This window comes from Mesocricetus auratus, unplaced genomic scaffold (genome assembly GCF_017639785.1).
Source record: "Mesocricetus auratus isolate SY011 unplaced genomic scaffold, BCM_Maur_2.0 Super-Scaffold_100676, whole genome shotgun sequence".
Taxonomy (NCBI): domain Eukaryota; kingdom Metazoa; phylum Chordata; class Mammalia; order Rodentia; family Cricetidae; genus Mesocricetus; species Mesocricetus auratus.
In genome coordinates, this window is record NW_024429266.1 from 116,475,889 (window position 1) to 116,497,378 (window position 21,490).

At 41.5% G+C, this 21,490-nt stretch overlaps 1 protein-coding gene and 1 non-coding gene across 2 annotated transcripts in view; both read right to left on the reverse strand.

Moving 5' to 3' along the window:
- The window catches only part of Jazf1 (JAZF zinc finger 1), a 320,196-nt gene that overhangs the window by 244,865 nt on the left and 53,841 nt on the right, over window positions 1-21,490 (reverse strand). The gene's annotated exons all lie outside the window — the stretch shown is intronic.
- On the reverse strand, window positions 19,576-19,716 carry LOC121137361. Its single transcript, XR_005874615.1, has one exon.

The following is a 21,490-nucleotide window of genomic DNA, read 5'->3' on the forward strand; positions in this document are numbered from 1 at the left end:
AGCAGTTCTGTGTGGATCATGCAGTCCACTTACCTGGAAATACAACAATACCAAAGTGATCTGCACAGAAGCTTGCCCTTTCAGGACTTCAGTGATGAAGCACTCAGTCACTTTCTTCAACTCTACAGACAACCACAGTGGCACTGGGAACTCAGGAGCCCCCTGTAAGAGCTCATGCTTCCACATGGCATCTGTACCCACAACAGTGATGGCAAACATGGTGAATCTGCTACTTCTGCACCTGCAGCTTTCCAACCTTTAATGATTGCTATGAGTCACATGTTAAGTACACTTCCATCAGAGGCACATGGCCATGTTGTGTGCTAGGACATATGTTATTTATTCACATGTTATATACTACATAGCATGGTTTGCCCAACCGTGAGAATATCTAACGTGGGCACAAGCAGGGGAGCTTTAATAGCTGCTAGGGTAGGGAGAATTGGTTTTCTTTAATGATGTGACTCCTGATAAACTGACCACACACCAGGGCAACCTCCACTCCGACACCAGCTGAACAACACAAACTGAGCTCATTGAGGAAAGCTTGCAAACGGGAGAAAGGGAGGGAGGGAGGGAGGATAAGCAAGTTGTGTGGGGAGTGTGGTTAAAAGGAGACTTGGGGGAGGGGCATAGATATATTCCAAATATACTACATGAAATTCCTAAAGAATTAATAAAATATTATTTGAAGAGTTACAATGGGAGGTCTGAGAGGAATCACAAGGATCTCACATTCAACTGTGTGCCTACTGTATTCAAGAATATGTAAACAAAACCATTGAAGAATTTTGTAATAGTGGAAATATATTGAGAATTGTGAGAATATTCATTTACTTATATTTAAAACAAGCATTTTTCATTTAGACCATTGTTACACCTGTAATACTTGATTGAACGTTTAGTGAAATATTTAATTTTTGAAAAACTATAAACATCTTGCTGTTAAGAATAGTTTGAAATGTATACATTCTAGTACATGGTAGCATGTACTCAAGAATAATGAAAATTTTCAAAATAGGAAAGTGTCATCACATTTATAGTAGAAATGAAAGAAGTTCAAGAAAATTTTTGAGAATACTAAAAAAAAGAATATGTAAACAACAAACAAAAAAGCATGAGCACATTTGGGTAAATGTTCTGTCATTAATTTTTTTCTTAGCTAAGGACTCTGAATGATCAGAGACTCTTTGAGATGTAGAGCTTTTGTTCTTTAGCAAGGTAAACCTGAAGGAACAAAGTCACAATTTTCTGTTCGCTGCTCGACAACCTGCCAATAAATAGATGGCATCTCATCAGAGTTGGTGCCCTGCAGCCAGCATGTGTCATCACTCTGTCTGCCTGGGCAGGTGGGACTGCATAGTCTGGGGTCAGATACAGAAACACAGCCAGGAGAAGAGAGGCATGCTATGGGTCTTGCAGCAGGACCACCTGGGACAGAGTCACCCAAGCCATCTTGTACTAGCTCTTAACAGAAGATGGGGCCACAAACTCAAGGTCTCAACCACAAATGCAATGACAGTACCTGTGCCACAGGAGTGCTGGAGAAAGAAAGGCATCATGTGAACATGATACTTGGCACACATGATACTGGCATGGTGCCTAGCACATGGTGTGCTTAGTATTCTCACCACAAGCCTATATCTGAATTCATTCTATTGAAAATCCCTATATCACTTCTGATCACTATGTCCCTGGCAAACTGTACTCTATATAGTGCTTTAAGCATCATGTAACTTAAAAACATAGAAAGTATGTGTTGTATACTAAAATATGATGTTTGACACATTGTTGGTGAAGACCTAAACTATTTAGTATAAGAGTCTGGAAGTTTGAATATATTAATTTGTGTACATGGTACCTTTTGAGCAGTATAAACATTGTTAATGGATTTAACTTTTTCCCTTTTGCTCACCTGCTTTTTCAGTTTTATGAAATAAACATTCTATAGTTATATGAAAGATATAAAAAGCCAGCACTGACATGCAAACTATAAAACAAAAGCATTGACACAGCTGCTGAGCTCTGGAACTAGAGCAAACATTCATAGACCACAGTTCATGCAAGTAGCCCCGAGCATGTATGATGGTCCAGGGAGATCAGGCACAGCCAGAGAACTCTTGGAAGAAAGGGAGTGAGCCTGACTTGGAGCCCTTAGTTAGCTACTTTCCAGCCACAGATTTAGTGAGGGGCCTGTCTTGAACTTCAATTTATGATTAATTCTTTAAACGTGTGTGTGTGTGTGTGTCTATGTACATTTATGCATGCACATGTATATGAAAGCTAGAGACTGACGATGGATGTCTTCTGTGCTTGCCACTTTATTGTTGAGACAGATTCTCATGCTGAACCTAGAGTGTACCAATTCAGCTAGCTGGCTAGCCAAAGAGCCATAGCATCTGCCTGTCTCTATCTGACCCTAGAGCAGCAGTAACAGATACACACTGTGGTACACAGTCTTTACATGGCTTCCAGGGATCTGAACTCAGGTCGTCAAGCTTGCAGAGCAAGCCTTTTTACCAACTAAGCTATTTCCCTAGCTCCACTAAACCCTTCTGGCCTACTGGCAGTGTCTGGTAGAGATGATACCATCCTCTTCTCTAGAATACTCTGACTTTCTTCTGGCCTCCTCCATCCTCACTTTGAATGCTGCAGTGGTACTTTCTGTTGCATTTATTGGCTACCAGATCTCATTCAGCCTATAGCTTTGGTGTCCACCTTACCCTGGAGACTCCAAATGCCTGTCTTCTTCCTTGGTCTTTTTTCTAGACTCTAGGCCTAAATTCCAACAACTGGCCACTGAAGAGTCCCATTTCAAGTCTAGCAAGCATCTCCAACTTGCATGGCTGAAATAGGGGTTCTGACTTTTACTCTCTTTCAGAACTGGCTTTGACCAGTTGTGCCCATCACTTGAACCATAACCAAATGGAGAAATCCAAGAATTGTGTTTTATCTCATGCACAGAACCAATACCTTGATCTTACCTCTAAAATATACCCAGAACTCTACCACTTCTCACCACTGTGAGGGCTGGACACAGCTCATGGTGCTGTCATTGGATTACTGTGATACCTTCCAAGTCCATCCCCGCTTCCAGCATCATCTCTTCCAATGTATTCTAAAGACAACAGTCAGAGTGACAAAACAAGTGTCCACCTACTTTGTCACTCATCTGTTCTTTTTTGTAATGTTTTTATTTAAATTAGAAACATGAATGCTTCATATGTCAATCCCAGCTCCCTCTCCCACCCCTCCTCCCTTGTCCCTCTACCAGCCCCCCTAGCCCCCCACCCAATCCCTACATCATTCCCCAGGGAGGGTGAGACCCTCCTTGGGGGGGATCTCTAAAGCCTGTGTCATTTCATCCAGGGCAGGACCTAGGGCCTTCCCCATGTGTCCAGGCTGAGAGAGCATCCCTCTATTTGGAATGGGCTCCCAAAGATCATTCATAAACCATGGTAAACACTGATCTACTACCCAAGGCCCCAGTGATTTCTGTGGCCTTCTCACTGAAACTACATTCATGGAGTCTGGATCAGTCCCCTGTTGGCCTCTCAGGCATCAGTCTGGGATTCAAGAGCTCCCCCTTATCCAGTCAGCTGTCTTTGTGGGTTTCACCATCATGGTCTTGACCCCTTTGCTCATCACTCCTCCATCTCTGTCACTGGGTTCCAGGAGTTCAGTTCAGTGTTTAGCTGCGGGTATCTGTTTCTGCTTCCATCAGTCACTGGATGAAGGTTCTAGGATGACACATAAGGTAGTCATCAACCTTATCATCAAGGAGGGGCTATGAGTGTAGTCTCTCCACTATTGCTTAGTTTGCCAGTTGGTGTTATCTTGTAGATCTCTGGAGATCTCACTAGTCTCAGCTCTCTCCTCAAGCCTATAATGACTCAATCTCTTATGGTATCTCTCATCCTGTTCTCCTCTATTCTTAACTCAATTCAACCATCCTGCTCCCCCATACCTTCTTCTCCCCTCCTCTTATCCCCCTCTCATTTTCCTGGCTCCCTCTCCCCTCCTCCGATGTTCCCAATCTGCTCAGTTGATCTTACCTCATTCACTCATCTATTCTAATCCCCCATCATTCCTCATCTCCCAAGGAGGAAATGTTTAAATCTGTGCACTAGCCAACACGCCCATCTACCTCACCTTGTATCTACCCCACCTTGTCCTCCCTGGTCTCCTCCTTACTCCAGCCCACTGCCTCCACATGGCTCCTCCAGCATTTGAAGGGACCATCACCCCCAGACCCCGTCCTCTCCACTTCCCGTTCTGAGAATCCTGTTCTCCCAGATAACTAACTTCTTACCTCCTTCGAGCCAGCACTTGCTTGCTTTCCCCCTTAGGTGACATCTCGTCTCACCCTCTTCAGGACTATGACAGTTCCCACTTCTCTCCTCGGTTTTCCTCCAAGGCAGTTTCATGTCCCAGCAAACTTTATTTCATTCACTTCATTAATTTATAGTTTCTCCCCCATAGCTAATGTATAAATCACACAAAAGCAGATAATTTTGATTGTTCTGCTTCTCCCTAGTACAGGGCCTGGCAGATAATAAACACTGAAAAGTATGTATTAGATAAATTGCATTTATTGACCTACCCTCAGTTCTTCTAGAGTTATAGAAGGAATTTTCTTATATTCTATGAAATGAAAGGAATTAAATATAATAACCACATGGCAACAATATCCACATATTTAAGTGTCAAATGTTTCTATAGTTAATTCCTGTTATTTCATAGGTGCAGAACAGGCCTTTGACAAAATCCAAGACCTCTTCAAGATAAAACTCCTAGAGAGATTAAGAAAACAAGGGACATACCTAAACATAATAAGGCAATTTACATCTAATTATATGGAGAGAAACTCAAAGAAATTCTACTAAAATCAGGACCAAGACAAGGTTGTCTACTCTCTCCATATCTATTCAGTAACACTTGAAGTTTTAGCTAGATTACTAAGACAACTGAAGGACATCAAGTAGATATAAGTTAGAAAAGAAGAAGTCAAAGTATCATTATTTGCAGATAATATAATAGTATACAGTATATATAAGTGACCTGAGAATTCCACCAGGGAACTCCTAACTCCTATAGCTGAGAACCACCTTCAGTGAAGTGACTACATACAAGATTAACTTTAAAAAATCATTAGCCCTTCTATATATAAACAAAAAATGGACTGAGAAAGAAATCATGGAAACAACACCTTTCAGAATATCTACAAATAATATAAAATGTCTTGGAGGTAATTCTAACCAAGCAAGTCAAAGACTTGTATGATTAAAAACTTCAAGCCTTTGAAGAGAGAAATTCAAGAAAAATTCAGATATGAAAAGGCTCTCCCATGCTCATGGATCAGTAAGAATAACATAGTAAAAATGGTTATTCTACCAAAAGCCATGTACAGATTCAATGCAATCCACACCAAAATTCCAACACAATTCTTTACAGGACAATTTTCAACTCATATGGAAAACAAAAACTAAGGATAGCTAAAACACTCCTGAATGATAAAACAACTACTGGAGGGGTCATCCCTGATTTCAAGTTGTATTATGAAGTTATAAAAATAAAAACCATATGATACTGGCATAAAAATACGTATGTTCATCAATGGAATTGAATTGAAGACCCAGACATAAATCCACACACCTACCTATGGACACATGATTTTTGACAAATACACACTGGAAAAAAGAAAGCATCTCCAACAAATGGTGCTGGTCAAACAAGATGTCTGCATGTAGAAGAATGCAAATAGACTCATATTTATCACCCTTCACAAAACTCAAGTTCAAGTGTATTAAAGACCTCAGCATGAAAACAGATATATTGAATCTGATAGAAGAGAAAGTGAACACATTGGCACAGGAGACAACTTCATAAACAGAACTCCAACAGTGCTGATAGTGAGATCAACAATTAATAAATGGGACTTCATGAAACTAAAAAGTTTCTGTAAGGCAAAGGACACTGTCAATAGGACAAAACATCAGCTCACAGAATGGGAAAAGATATTCCCCAACTACACCTCTGACAGAAGGCTAACATCCAAAATATATAAAGAACTTAAGAAACCACATATCAAAAAGCAAGTAATCCAATTAAAAATGGGGTATACATCTAAACAGAAAATTTCCAACAGAAGAATCTCAACTGGTTGAGAAACACTTAAAAAAATATTCAACATCCTTAGCCATCAGAGAAATGCAAATCAAAACTACTCTGAGATTCCATCTTACACCCGTCAGAATAGCTGAGATCAATAACAAAAGTGATGGCTGATGCTGGCAAGGATGTGGAGCAAGGGAAACACTCCTTTATTGCTGGTGGGCGTGCCAACTTATACAGCCACTTTGGAATTCAAAGTGTTAGTTTCCCAGAAAATTGGGAATGGAACTGCTTCAAAACATACCTATAACACTCTTGGATATAAACCCAAAGGACACTCCATCCTACCACTTGCTCACCTATGTTGGAGAGAACAGAGAGCTAATCCAGCCAGAAAATTAACCAGGCTCAAGCATGAGTGTGTCAGCTAGGAAAGGTGATGGTGAGCATGGTCTCTGTACAGAGTAAGAACTGAACGTGTCCATTGATTAGACACACAGAAACAACCTAGCTATCTCTCAACAGAGATGGATAAACAAAATATGGTACACAATGGAGTATTACCAGCTACTAAAAATATGACATCATAAACTTTGCAGGCAAATGGATGGAACTGGAAAAAATCACTCTTAATGAGGTAACTCAGACCCAGAAAGATGAATATGATATGTATTCACTTATATGTGGATATTACTAAATGATAATTAAGCTATAATCCATAGGCCAAGAGAGTTACTTAAATAAGAATATAAGGGGATGCATGGATCTCCCTAGAAAGGGGAAATAGAAAAGATTTTGTGGGGGAGCTGGGGGTGGGTGGGGACAGGAGCAGGAGGGATCAGGTGGTGGGTTGAAGGGGATGGGATGGAAAGAAAAAGTACAGGGAGATACGCTTATATTTCGGGGTCATTTGAGGACCAAGTGGAAACCTAGTACAGTGGAAACTTTCTGAAATCTATGAAGGTTATCCTAATGAGGATTCCTAGTAATGGGGGATATGGAGTCTGAAATTGCCATCTCTTGTATCCATGCAAGTCTTCCAAGGGTGGGACTGGGTTGCATTCGGTTGGGTTGTTGGCCAAGCAGGTACCATGGAGATCCCTAAACAACCATGCTGATGTTAGGACAAAGGGTTGTTCTCCACAAACTGAGAGTGGGGACCCCATTGCTGAGGATATTTACATGTGGATAGGTCAAGCTAGTACCTTCATCCATATGTTATAGAGTCTTTTTAGTGTGGGAAGGTACTCTGCAGGCTACTGAAAGAAATGTGGACACCAACCTAGCCACAAAAACTTTGACCAACAATCTGTCATGTCTGTAAGATATGCTGGGGTAATGGTGGTATAGAACTTGTGGAAGTGGTCCAACCTATGCCTGATTTAACTTGAGTCCCACTCCAGAAGAGGGAGCCCATGCCTGACATTGCTCGAATGGCCAGGAACTGGAGACTGGATAGAGTAGTATCAAATATGACTGGTTAAAAAAATCAATTAAATGGTTCATAATAATATTCTGCTATACTCATAGATTGGTGCCTTGTCCAATCATCATCAGAAAGGCTCCTCTGGCAACATATGGGAATGGATGCAGATACCCATAGTCAGACATTTTATGGAGACAGTCTAAATTGGAGGTCTCCATTGGGTCCCTCCCCTTCCAGCTCAGGAACCGCATGGAAAAGGGGGGATTGGAGGAGTCAGAGGGATTGAGGACACCAGGTGAACATGGCCCACCAAATCAACCATACAGAGTACATATGGCTTCGCAGAGGCTAAAGTAGAAAGCACAGGGCCTGCTTGGGTCTGCACCAGGTCCTCTGCATATGCTATGGCAGTTAGCTTGCTGTTTCTGTGGGACTCCTAACAAAGGGTATGGGGGCTGTCTCTGACTCTTTTGCCTGCTTTTGGAACCCCTTTCTTCCTATTGGTTTACCTCATCCAGCCTTGTTATGAGGGTATGTGCATAGTTTATCGTAACTTGCTATGCTATGTCTGTTTGATATCCTTGGGAAGCCTGCTCTTTTATGAAGGGAAAAAAAGGAGCAGTGAATCTGGGGGAGAGTAGGGGGGCTGGGAGGAATGGAGGGAGGGGAAACTGTTTCCAGAATATATTAGATAAAAGAAGAATTTATTTTCAATAAAAAGAATAGCTGTTTAAACTTTCTAATGCTGTAGTCTTTATGGGTCAACAATATCTTCCACTCACATTAATGAATAGTTAGTGCAGATAAACTGCAGGGCACTCCTAGTAGTAACAGCACATTCCCATGAAGAATCAGGTAGAATGGGAAACTGCTTCAAGGATGACCCATAGAAACTTCAGATGCTGTGTTACAGCTGGTATCAGCCTGTGGCATGGTGAAACCAGAGAAGATGAACAAATAGGCACCAGACCAAAGGTGTCCACCTGGCACTGTTCACATGTCAGTGGTCTGAAGAGGAATATCGTTTTATTTTCGTTTGCTTTTCATATTGGTCTATTGTCACTGTAGGTTGGGTATTTTCATTTACAGGCAAATCAGGAACTCTAGATCTGGTGCTTCTACAGCCGCTCATCCTACAGTCATGCATTTGGCTTGAGTGTTGGTGCAAAGGTTGTAACATGCCTCAATCAAGAAAACTCTGGTGTTGGAAGGGAGACACGGGGACTGAAGCATGCTAACTCTGCATTCTACATGCAAGCTTTCTGCCGAGCAGGAGGAATCCATAATCACTTTTTAACATAGCATGATGGACCTCTATTGATGAGAATTGAGCACAGTACCTTTATTTTATTTGTCATGTGGCCATTTCTCCCTCCACTGTAAAAAACATCTGGCAAATAAAAGCTATGTCAGTCTAGACTATGACTGAGAATTTCAAACAAACCAGTGAGGTAAACCACTTGTGGTGCTCATACCAAGCATACTCTGACAGGCTTCATATAAATACTCCTTTCAGCTCTGCACACAGTATATGCACTCCAGGATAAAATGCCAAGCTACATATGACAGGACACCGAATTCCACAGCTCTGAACACCATGTGTGCACTCCAGGATAAAATGCCAAGCTACATATGACAGGAGACCAAATTCCATTGATTTTGGAAACACAGGTTCATGTTTACACTCCATCTTCTGCAAAGGTCTTATGGTTTGGTGGAAAGCTGGGTCTGAAGGAACTAGAGAACTCACGGGACTTCCTCAGTTATAGAAAGAGTTCCTGAGTTTTGTTAAGTTACTTGGATTCTATCTCAATTGCTTTATTCCTGGAACTGGAAGCAGAAGTGATTACAAACGTATAACTGAAGCAGGAGCATTTAAACTTTGAGCAGTCCCAAACATCTCAAGCTGCAAGCATAGAATGAATCTGTCAACCAAATCTTGTCTTATGGGTATGCATTTTAATTTGCTCCTAAATACTAAGCCACAGTTAGTGCACTAGTGTCTACTAGTATGGACTTGCAGCCAGTCTCCTGCAGGACCTGTGTGTATCTGTGAAAGCATGTGCAAGCTCTGCAGATGTTTAGCCATGCAGAAGCCAAGAAAGAATAGCACTGGCCATGGGGTCATAGGATCTATAGCCAAGTACTGGGAAAGATCAAGGATATTCCTATAATCTGTAACCTCTGGGTTTCACATTCTGAATGCATGAAGCCCAACGATGTGTCTCACAAAGTACATCATGAAAGTCATGAATGAGGGACCCAGTGTCTAAGCTGGCTTCTCAAGTCAAAAGTCACCCAAACAGCAGCCTAAGCCAGAGACCATAGCAGAACAATAGGTTAAGTAAATTATGCTAGCCTGAGATGCAGAAATAAAGGATGTGATGACCTCATAAGATGTGATCTTACCAAAATACAGTGCCAGTCTATAGTGGCTCCAGGAAAAGAAGAAATAGTCACTATTTCCATTATTGGAAATTCATATCTAATTTAGTGTGCTGGCAAAGAATGAATACTCTTACTTTCCATATCCCAAGACAGAACTAAACATTTTCATAGGGGTGACTTATTAAACCAAATGAACACAAGGGTAAAGGTATATATACAGCAGTTCCGCCAGGCACATCCCACTTCCATGAGCTGGGGAAGCATGTGCCCTGTATGGGCTGAAATATGACTTTCCAGGTGCGAAGGTCCAGCAAGCAGACCAGTGGGTGGAACACAGTTACTCCTCTTCAGAAGGCACAGTTTTTTTAAACACTTTTTAATTATATATTTAAATTAGAAACAAGCTTGCTTCCCATGTCAGTCCCAGTTCCCTCTCTCTCCCCTCCATGCCCGCTCCCCCTCTCCAGCCCCCCCCAGCCTCCACCCAATTCCCTCCATGGGGAATCTAAAGAGTCTGTCATTTTGTTTTGGGAAGGGCACAGGCCCTCCCTCAAGGGTCCAGATTGAGAGAGCATCCCTCATTATGGGATGGGCACCCAAAGTCCATTTGAGTGTCAGGGATAAATACTACTGAAGGTCCCATAGATTGCCTAGGTCTCCTCACCGACACCCACATTTAGGGGGTCTGGATCAGTTCCATGCTGGCCTCTCAGCCATCAGTCTGGGGTCCAAGAGCTCCCCCCTGTTCAGGTCAGCTGTTTCTCTGTGTTTTACCAGCCCAGTTTTGACCCCTTTGCTCATCACTCCTCCCTCTCTGCCACTGGGTTCCAGGAGTTCAGTTCAGTGTTTAGCTGTGGGTATCTGCCTCTGCTTCCATCTGTCACTGGATGGAGGTTCTAGGATGGTATGTAAGATAGTCATCAAAATCATTATCAGGGAGGGACATTTAATGTAGTCTCTCCATTACTGCTTACTTTGCCACTTGGTGTTATCCTTATAGATCTCTGGAGATCTCACTAGTGCAGAAGGCAGAGTTTTGCTGAAGTCAGAGTGGTAATTAACTCAGGAGACAGCCTGGATTCTTCAGCTGGTTATATACCATCTTTACAGTGTCCGTGTATCTAATCAATGGACATGTTCAGTTCTTACTCTGTACAGAGACCATGCTCACCATCACCTTTCCTAGCTGACACACTCATGCTTGAGCCTGGTTAATTTTCTGGCTGGATTAGCTCTCTGTTCTCTCTTCATTTTACCATTCCAGCAATGATAAATTTATTTAGTCTCTAGAGCACTAAGCAAGAACCTCCTCGGGATGCTTCTTCCATCATATCTTGGAAGAAGAACCCACATTTGCTGGTTTCTAAGCTCATTCTTATATAATCAAACCAGCCCACATAGTCTTTACATTTCTCTAGCAGTTTCCCAGTTCCTCTGAGATTTTTTTTACTCAGCATCTCACTGATATAATCATCCCCCAAGCCCTGTGATGAAAAATGGCCCCTCTCTTGAACAGTTTGTGGAAATATCAATTACTACAGACATTATGAAAAACAGTATAGAGGGTCCTAAAAATTATCTATCATGTGATCCCATTTGGATGTAGATAACTTCTGGGTATATACTCAAAGAAAACCAAGTCAGTGTCCTGCGGAGGTATTCTTGCTCAGTCCAATACTACTGACAATGGGTGAATGGATGAGGAGATGATGGTCAATACACTCCATGGCTACACCCACAAAATGAGGAAAATGCTTCCACATAACAAAAGATGCATATGGAAAGCCTACAGTTAAAGCCACAGTGGAAGGTACTAAAGCTTTCTATGGCTTGAAAGAAGACGGGGTGCCCATTTTTACCACTTTAATTCAATAATTGGAATCCTGACCACAGAATTCAGGCAGAAGAAAGAAATGAAGGCCTTTCAAATTACAAAGGAAGAAGTCATTTTGCCATTATTATATAAGAGCTAGAGCAACTTGATAGTCTCAATTCCCAACTCCAAGGTGGTATCTTAAACTGCCTCTAAATCCTGTTCCAGAGGGTCTGGCACAACCTTCTGGCCTCTGAAGATACCAGACATGGTACACACAGGCAAGACATTCATACACATAATTTACAAACCATGAGCAACAGAAAGCCTATATAATGGAATACTTCCCAGCATAAAAGGTTGAGATTTCCAGAGGCATTAATGAAATTGGAGATCTGTATATTAAGTGAAATAAGTCAGGCATAGAAGGATAGGTATTGTGCAATCTTATTCAAGTTTAGAATCTACAAAGACTAATGATGAAGTTGAATAAATGGTCTACACGCTCATCAGTCATAGAACAGACAGAATAAACAAAAGTCAGAAAGTACCTACTTGCCATTTGTTTCCATGTTTATAGGTGGCATGCGCATATCAGAGATAGAACTTAGAACTTCTGCAGCCTAGGGGACACTGGCCTGAGCTACACTCCCAGCCCACAGCTCACAGTTCTTGACTGGTGACATTTCTCTTGTTATTTACTTCTTTATTGTTGAATTTCTCCTTCATTCATGAACTTTTTACTGTTGTGCCTGAGGTAGGATGTGGACTCCTGTAAAGATTTCCCTTTCAGTTGATGATGAATTACACAGTAGAACTTCTACAGAATCTGAATCTTTCCAACACAGACGAACAAGTCTTTGGAGATGGCACACGGCTTCTTTGAGGGTTCTTACTAGTAAAATTAAGTTGGAAAGCAAAAACTACTCTTTTTTAAGCAAAAATGTTAATTTTATTTATTTATTTACTTTTATCAACTTTTAAGGCTATCATACAAAGTAATGGTTTTCATCATGGCATTGTCATAGATACATGTCCTTATACTTGATTTTTTACTCTTTTCCTTCTTTGACTATGCCCCATATCCACTTCTGCCTCTAGCTTCTTCCTTTTCTTAGTTCATCTGTCCTGCTTTCTGCTTTCCTAACATAAGTGTTACACTGTCTCTGTAATTTTAATCTAGGTTACATATATAATGTCTGGTATTTCTCTTCCTGAGTCTTATCCCATCCATCTTAAAGTATTTTTTTTTTCTGAAAGGCAAATGAAAGGATGATCTGAAAGCACTCTGTAGGCATTAGAGAGCATCAGTGTCCGCACATGTATCTGTGGGTAAGCAAACCTACTAGCAATGATGGTGCTAATGCTGATAATGGGTGTGTGTGCACCATACTGAGCATGTTCTCACAGACCTTGTTCCTGGTAGGATGGCTCGGGGCCATGGTGGGACTTAAGTCTCTAAGCACCTGTGAGTCCTGATTAAATGCTACTCTGGCAGCTGCTTGTGTGTTTGCTTGATCCTGAGCTTCGAGCAATGTGGTGCACATGACAGCTCATTTCGGCCCCTCCTATTCTGTAGCTCTTCTTTTCCACTGCTCCTGTTTCAAGGGCTTGTCTCACAGAGAAGGGGAACTGGAGATACCCAAATTTGATTTTACGATCGTGGGAACACTGCATCTGCTTCCTGCTGGTGTCGTAACTGGCTGCCTCCTACTTATCTAAAACAACTGTGACTAGAAGAGAAACTTGTGAAAGAAGCCCTCGTGGCATCCCACTTGGTAAGTGAAAGGAAGGACCAGTTAACGATGGGAAGACACTGCACAATGGAGGGCAGTTTGGTTAGCTTCATTTGCTGAATTGGACTTTGGACAAAATCCCTCATTATTCAAGCCAGATGTCAACTTTGAAACATTCACTTTGCTGATGAACTGTTCAAGTTTCTTCTCTTTTAAATATGTAACCTTAGAAACCAGGCAAAGCGCCACTTAATGAGGGCACACTTGAAGTTCACAAAGTGGTTCTGAAAGAGAACTGGATATAGGAACTCTGTCTTCAAAAGTTTATAGCTCAAAGCAATTCTTTGCATTTAAAATCATGTGACAAAAGAAGCAAGAAATGCCACAGTGAAATTAAGACAATGTTAATTACAGCAGCAATGACAATGACTTTTAATGATGATTAGTCCTAAATATGAATTGCTGCTAGTTTGAATGATCCAGTGAGCATTTGGATGGTGGCCAAATAAGACATGAGTAGGGGTGAGATGGAGCCAGAGAGACAGAAGTGCTTACACACTGTGTTCATTAAAGTCTGTATCAAACATAAAACTCAACATCATTCTCATGAGCTTAGCCAACTTGACCCTGGGCAGACATGAGAGCACAACATGGAGAACTGAGCCCAGGAGACTCTTGACTTTGGTATCTGGATATACTCTTGAAGAGGGAAAGTGGTCTTCTCTTCCCGTGGAGCTATTCAAGTTGATGGTTCCTAAGTACAGCAAGCAATGGCATGGGGCTGCCAGATGCTTCTGCTGCAGTATGGAAACAACACAACATTGCAGGGATGGAAAAGATGCATCTTCATTTTACAAACAGGACCAAAGAGGCAGAGGGAATCCATATGGACTAATCGCTGAGGCGCCTCTCCACATCGTCACTCCTCCCCCTTCTTCTCCCCCATGATGGGCATGATTATCTGAAGAACTGTCACCAAAGGCCACTGGAGAGCAACCACAGCAGCTGGCCTTAGGTGTGCTCTTATGATACTTCCACACAAGACCACTGCAAAAGAAAATCTATATTCCTACAAATCCCATTTTCAATCTACTGTGAACTAGGCAAAACTAGGCTCCTGCATCCATACAGCTTTTTTGTAATACTTATAAGGTAGAGTGTGTCCACAACCCATTTTTTCCAATCATGAGGCTTAGAGAAGTGAGGCAACTTGACTAAACTCTAGGCACTAGTTCAATGGCAGCCAGTTTGTTTTTTTCCCTGGCATTTTCCACAACACTTCTAGCACTCTCAGGAATGCTAGAGAGTTATCAGCTGATAATCTCTTTTCAGGCTAAGAGCTACACATGCTACGCTGACTGCCGAAAATAACTAGTGTCTCATGTCAGAAGTAAACCTGCCTCAACACAACAGCCTTCTGAAAGCCTGGGTGCAAAGACAGGCCTTTCCAGTTTACCCAGCTAAGGTGGGAGATTCTTTGAAAATTCCAATTTTTCTTCCTAAAAATCTTTGCTCCTTGGGTGTTGGGTGTTCTGTTTCCTACTCCTTATTCCTTTTTTGAGAGAAACTTTAAATCCTCAAGAAGGTCACTGAAGTAAGAGCCAGTGGAGAGCCCACGGGGAACTTCATGACTTCAGCTTGTGGTCTTCCTAGATCTGGCTACCGTCCACCTCCTAGTGACCACCTGACACATTTACCTTTTGGAAGCATGGACACTCACAGCTTGGAGAAATCTGCTGTCTGGATTGAACACAAATAAATACTTCTCACTTTCCAGTCACTGTATTCTCCAGTGGCCTGCTTTTTTTTTTTTTTTTTTTTTTTTTTGTGGATAAGCTGCCTGTCTGCCTGTGTAAAACCAGAAAGTTCCAAAAAAAATTGTTGTTAACCAAGGAAGATCTATGTGTTCAAGCTTGCTTTTGTCAGTAAACAGACCACATAAAAGTACCCAAGGCAAACAGGACAAAGCATGACAAATTCCAGTTTTCCTAATGATCTCTTAGAGACTCTACTGGAATTATCGGGATCTGGAGGCACCGTCTTCAGCACACAGCCTGACTTTTCGGAACTCCAGTCTGCTATGGGACCTCATAAGGTGTCTAGCATCAAAATGCTAACTATCACCATAGAAAAAGGAGATGTTAGAAAAAGGGACAGGGGACCATGGTGTAACTCAGTGATGCATAACTGAGGCTCTCAATTCAATGCTCAGTGCCACAAGGAAAGGAGGAGAAGGAGGAGGAGGAAGAGAAAGAGGAAGAGGAGGAAGAGGAGGAGGAGGAGGAGGAGGAGGAGGAGGAGGAGGAGGAGGAGAGGGGAAAGGGCAACTAGCATGCCTCACCAATGGAACCACAAGAACTGGGCTTACAGGATAAGTAGGGGGTTTCCAGGCATTGGAGCAGAGTTGAAAAGACACTGCAAACAGAAAGCACAGGGTGTTAAAAAAAAAACAACAAACTCCTATTTCTGAAGTCCAGGGAGTTCAGGGAGTAAAGAACAGCAGCCTTGTTGAGGGCCTGGGGGGATGGTAAGGGAGGGGTTTTGGATGGATACAATGGTATATAAGAAAGAAGAGAGTCAAAGCAACATATAAAACCAAGAAATGGCATGATTATGACTGGGTTGTACTTTTTTTTCTACAGTAATTCTGGAAGACACACTAAGAATGGGCAGGAGACTATGTCAGCACTATGCAAACAAAATAAAGTGAAAGCCACAGAGCCAGGCCACATATATAATTTTAAATGTTCTAGTAGCCACATGTAAAGTAGGAAAGAGGAAATTAAATTAATACAATAATATATTTTAAGTTCCCCAATCCAAAATATTATCACTTAACATGTAACCAATATCTTTAAAATTATGACTGCAGTAATTTATGGCCTCTGTTTATACTAAAGTTTCTAAAACAGGCACCCTCAAAGTACATCTCAGTTTAGACAAAGTACATTTCAGATACTTAGTATCCCAATGTGCCTAGTGGCTACCATCCTCCACAGCACAGCTCAGGAAAAGAACACACATGACCCAGCCAGGCAGCTGCAGCCCATGGTCCAAACAGATGAATTCTAAGTTAGTACGCCACTGACATTCAGTTCAAAAACATGTAACTTCATGTGCCATGAACGTGTTGGGAGGGTTTTGTCCAGTAATGAAAGGCTTAAATGGAGATGGAGATGAGGGAGAGGTGTGGGGAGAGCATTAACCCAAGCTAAGAATGTGTTGAGAAAGCCATGTCTTACTAACTGAAAAACAGTTGTAGGGAAAAAAGTAAGTTTGAAAAGGGGTGCCAGGCATAGGTGGGTAATGCATCCCAGAAAACATACTTTTTTGTTTTTGAGATTTCTTTTATTGTTTAAGCATGTGTCTCTGTATGGGTATGTGCACACGTATGACTGGGAACCAGAGGTGTCAGATACCCCTAGAGCTGCTGGGAACCAAACTCTGGTTCCCTCTAAGAACAGTACATATCCTTAATGTTAAGCCCTCTTTGCAGTCCAAAGCCATAGGTTTTTAAACAAAGTTACAAAAGATCCAAGTGCCAGGTATAGGTTACCTCCCTGTCCATGGGGTCTCAGAGAATCCCAAATAATACAGGCTGCTGGCATTGCCCACCAGAACCAGATGATAGCTGAAGACCCAAAAGAAAACAAGCTGGATCTAACTTGGAACCTCCCCAAATTGGCTGATGTTTACAGTGCATCAGTAGGTTGTGATGAGAGAAAAGTCATCCATGGTTTTACCTAACTGTGGACCCTGTGTGCATGACTTTTGGGGGCATAACAGACTACTTTCTGCTTAGACTTGAGAATACTTGTCTATGGAGTACAATTCCTGGTTCTGTAACCTGGTCAAAAGCCTGGGGAAGTCATAGGGCCCTGGGGGGAGTCTACCATTTTTGTTTTGCTAAATGGCTATCTTCTAAATATCTGTTTGTACTCATAGGTTAGTGCTTTTCTCGGCCTTGGGCAGAGAAGCTTCTTTTTACAGTGAACAACAATTAATGAAGAGATTCGTAAATAGCAGTTCTGTGCTTATCCCTAAGCAGAGTATCTACTAGTCCTTCTAAGGCCCACAGATAGGAAGAATATGAGAGCCAGAGGATGGGGAACAGTGCTATGAAACGCTGTCTTTTGGACATGACACTCATGACCCACAGCAGCTGCTGTCACCCGCTCAGGATCTGCAAAAGACTGGGCTGTCAACATGAGCGGGAGAGGGGCTTGTGATGCCCATTTCCTCCTGAGGAGCTATTGGAAGTTCACGGCTGCTGGAAGAGAGGGGGTAAGAGGCCCATGTTCCAGGAAACAACTCCCTACCCATGATTATACAAGCAACTCTAATTAAAATCAGTGGGTCACAAATAGAAATGACATAAAAGTAGGGGACTAGTTGGGTCAGTAGGAGTGGGAAGGGATAAGAGAGGGTGATTAGGGGATGGATACAATCACAGTATATTGTAAACATGTATGAAATTATCTTTTAAATGTGACTTTAAAAACTTGTTTTGGCTAGGACATAGTTTACACAGTTCAAAAATACAAAAATTACAATAGAGCACAATGCTGTTCCCATGCTGTATCCATTAGTTCTCTATTCAAGTGGTAGCCTGCATAGGCAGCCGTTCCCAGTCATAGGCAGCCGTCCCCAGTGTTTCTCCATGCAGATACAAGCAGATATGAGTAAGGTCAAACTCTGCCTCCTTTCTTACATCAAAGGAAGCATCCTACATATTCTGTTTCATACTTTGCCCTTTTCATTTAATGACCCTGCTTGGAGGTCTTTGCAAACCAGTGTATGTTCTCTTTAAATTGCCACACAATGCTCCACTGTATAGATGGATTATGGTTTATTTAAGCAGCTATCCACTAATGGATACTTGAATCACTTCCAATGTTTTCTAGTACAAACAATGGACTAATGGAAAACCTTCTATGTGTATCATTTTATAAGCATTCAGAAACATCAACAGGAAAACCTGCCAGTGACAAACTGGGTCAAAGGGTAACTGCATGTGATCCCGATTGGTGCTGCCTACTCTGCCTTCCCCAGGACCGTGCCATCTATGTTCCCATGAGAAGTACAGGACAGATCTTCCTACCCCCATCAGGTCAATGACACACTGTCAATTTAAAATTTTTCAGATAAAATAAAAGGTGATAGTCCTGCCCAGCTTTAATTCACATTTTTCTGATTTTGTGTGAAGGTGATCATGTTTTCTTAGAGTTAAAAAAAATGGCAATGCAGTTCCTGTGTGAACACCGTGCTCCCTCTGCTGGCCTCTCTCCCACTGCACTGAGAAGCGCTTCTGAGGCAAGGGTTCTACAGACAGGTTTTCATGTGTTTTGTCTTTTTGCTGAATTTATTTTACTATGTAATTTTTTTAATTGAATAAAATCTATTTATTTTATGGCTTTTGAATTTGAACTCACAGATAATCTCTTATAGTTCAAGACTCTAAAGGACATTATCTGTGTTTTCACATAGTTCTTTTGCATTTTAAGCAGATACAAATATATATATTCATATTCCAATATCTTTGTTTAAAAATATCACTGTTAGTGCTAAAGGTATAATGTGTGAGGCTCTGAGTTTGTTCCTAAATGCCAATCCAATCACATATAAAAAATCAATTTTTACTTTTTATAAGTGAGATAGATTGGACATTTTCTAAATTCTCACTCTGATTTCTTTATCCTGTTTTTGTCAAGATTCTTTTGAATAGCCATTAATCATCACATTAAAAGACTATATTAATTTAGAGTTTATTTGAACAGTGTGAGAGACAGAATCAATTTCCAATATATCCAGATAAATACTCACCAGGTCCAATACCATATATAAAATATGTTCTCACTGTCTGGGGATAGTGACATCAATTCCCACAAAGATCACAACTGAAAATAAGATTTTATTAATGCCATTATGTTTGTGTAAGTAACACCTTGGATTTTGTGGATGGGTCTAGACATGTCCGAGAAAAGAACTGACCTTCTTCAGCTATTTATGGGGATGGCCTCTTTGTGTGAAACTGCATTCATCCTGTCATCCCCATGCACAGGACCTTACTTCCTTTCTCCCCCTCTCTCATCCCACCTGACTGTCTGAGGTGGGAAAACAGGGTTAGCCACTCATGCCAGTCCTTATGATGATGACCCACAATCCTCAAGGGCTTGTCTTGGCTTCAAGCCCTGACTGAGGAGGAAAGAGATCCCCACAGCCCAGTGGACAAAAGAACCTTAGCACTAACCCTTTCAAGAGGAGGCGGGACTTGAAGAGGCCACTCAGAAGCTTATAATTTTGGGGACACAATTTGTTTAAAAGGGAATAAATACAACATAAAGCCTGGCAAAATTCTTATCAATGACAAGAGTTCATTTTATGTTTTTATGTGACAACTGGAGTGGTATTCGAATTGTGACACAGAAAGGAGAAAGAAAACAGGAAGCTGAATTAGAAAATGGTTCATCTCAGCTGGAAGAGTATAAAAAGGTTCCTTTTTGAGATTTAAGATAAGTAAAATACAGAACATTGTGAATGTGTATCATCCTTGCCAATCTTTCCTGCAGAGTTCCAATTTTAGAATAGAATGCATGCTGCAAAACAAGCACACATGATGGTATTTTTAACAAGATTTTGACATTCTCAATTATTTCCACTTCCTGCAGCTTCTTGAAAGCTCAATGATGTTAGCAAATTAAAGCCTAAGTCCACATATTTCCAGATAACAGATTCCCTGTTCCTCTTACTTCCTGTCGTCTATATCAAACTGAGGGTCTCTCTTAGTTGCCTCTGGCCAGTAGTTCCCCCGAAAGGGGGCAGCTGGTCAATTCAGGTAGTGATAAAACAGAAATACAACTAATAGTATCTACAGTGCAAAACAGCAACTACCCAACTATAAACATAGCTTGGAACTGACTGGCAGTGTCTGGAATCATGCACAAAGCTGTGAGGTGCAGCATGATGTGTAAATGTGAAGGTTTTCACACACGTCCCGTGTCTGTATCAGTGTTCCTCCTCCCTGTGATCCACCTGCAAGGAGGGAAAGTATCAACCCGTTTTCATCCTACCCTGGTGGGCACTGAAATGACAACTGGTGCTTGTTTGTTTCCTTAGTCTTCTAAATGTGAAAGGCCAGTTTATATTTTAAGTTGAAAAAAGGTATAATATAACAGAGGTATGGCTGTTGTACACGTGGCTAGTATCTAAGGTCTCATGTTTACACCTTTCTCTGTGGGATCTGGCAGAACACTGAGCAAAAAAATTGTTTAGCTGAGCAAAATATATGAGCCCTCATGTGTCAGGTTAAACATTCTGCAGTTGCTGTTCAGGCAGCAGTTCCATTTGTCACAATTAAATTTATATCTTCAACTTATAATCAGCCTTCAGTGTTTTGGTCTCTTAGGATGGCTGAGTCCTATGATTGCAGAAGTTGTCAAAATTTGTCTTTAAGCTAGCTTGAGGCCTACAGGCTGGACTGGTACCAATATTCACATGGAACAAAAAGGTTTCAAGACCAAAGAATATTCTTTGCATTCATGAAAATCTTGGAAATAAAAGACTTTTGACCTAGGAGAAGCCAGCAAGTGTTAAGTGTTTATTTTGGCTTAATTCAATGAATTATTAAAGCCCAGGGGGAAATGAAACTAGTGTAAGTTCCAGTTTTAAATCTGAAATCTACATCTTCCTTTGTGAAAGAAATGAACGGATGTCTGAACCATATGAACACTTCTACTAGGCTCGTGTCTCTCCTCGCCTTCTTCTAGGATAGGACATCTTCTACCTAACCTGCCCACTCAGCCCACCACATCTGGAACATCCTCTTCAACAGCTGCATCCAGAACTCATTACAGTGACCTGGGTCAGTTTGACAGGAACTGTTGACCCAGACCTGGGGCTGGGGCGCTTTCATGACTCTTTTGCAAATGGGGTTATTTCCTGTAATCATGGTGAGGTTGAGCCAGAGAGTTGGATTTAAGGGTCCTCCCAAATGTGTATGGAAGAAGACACAGG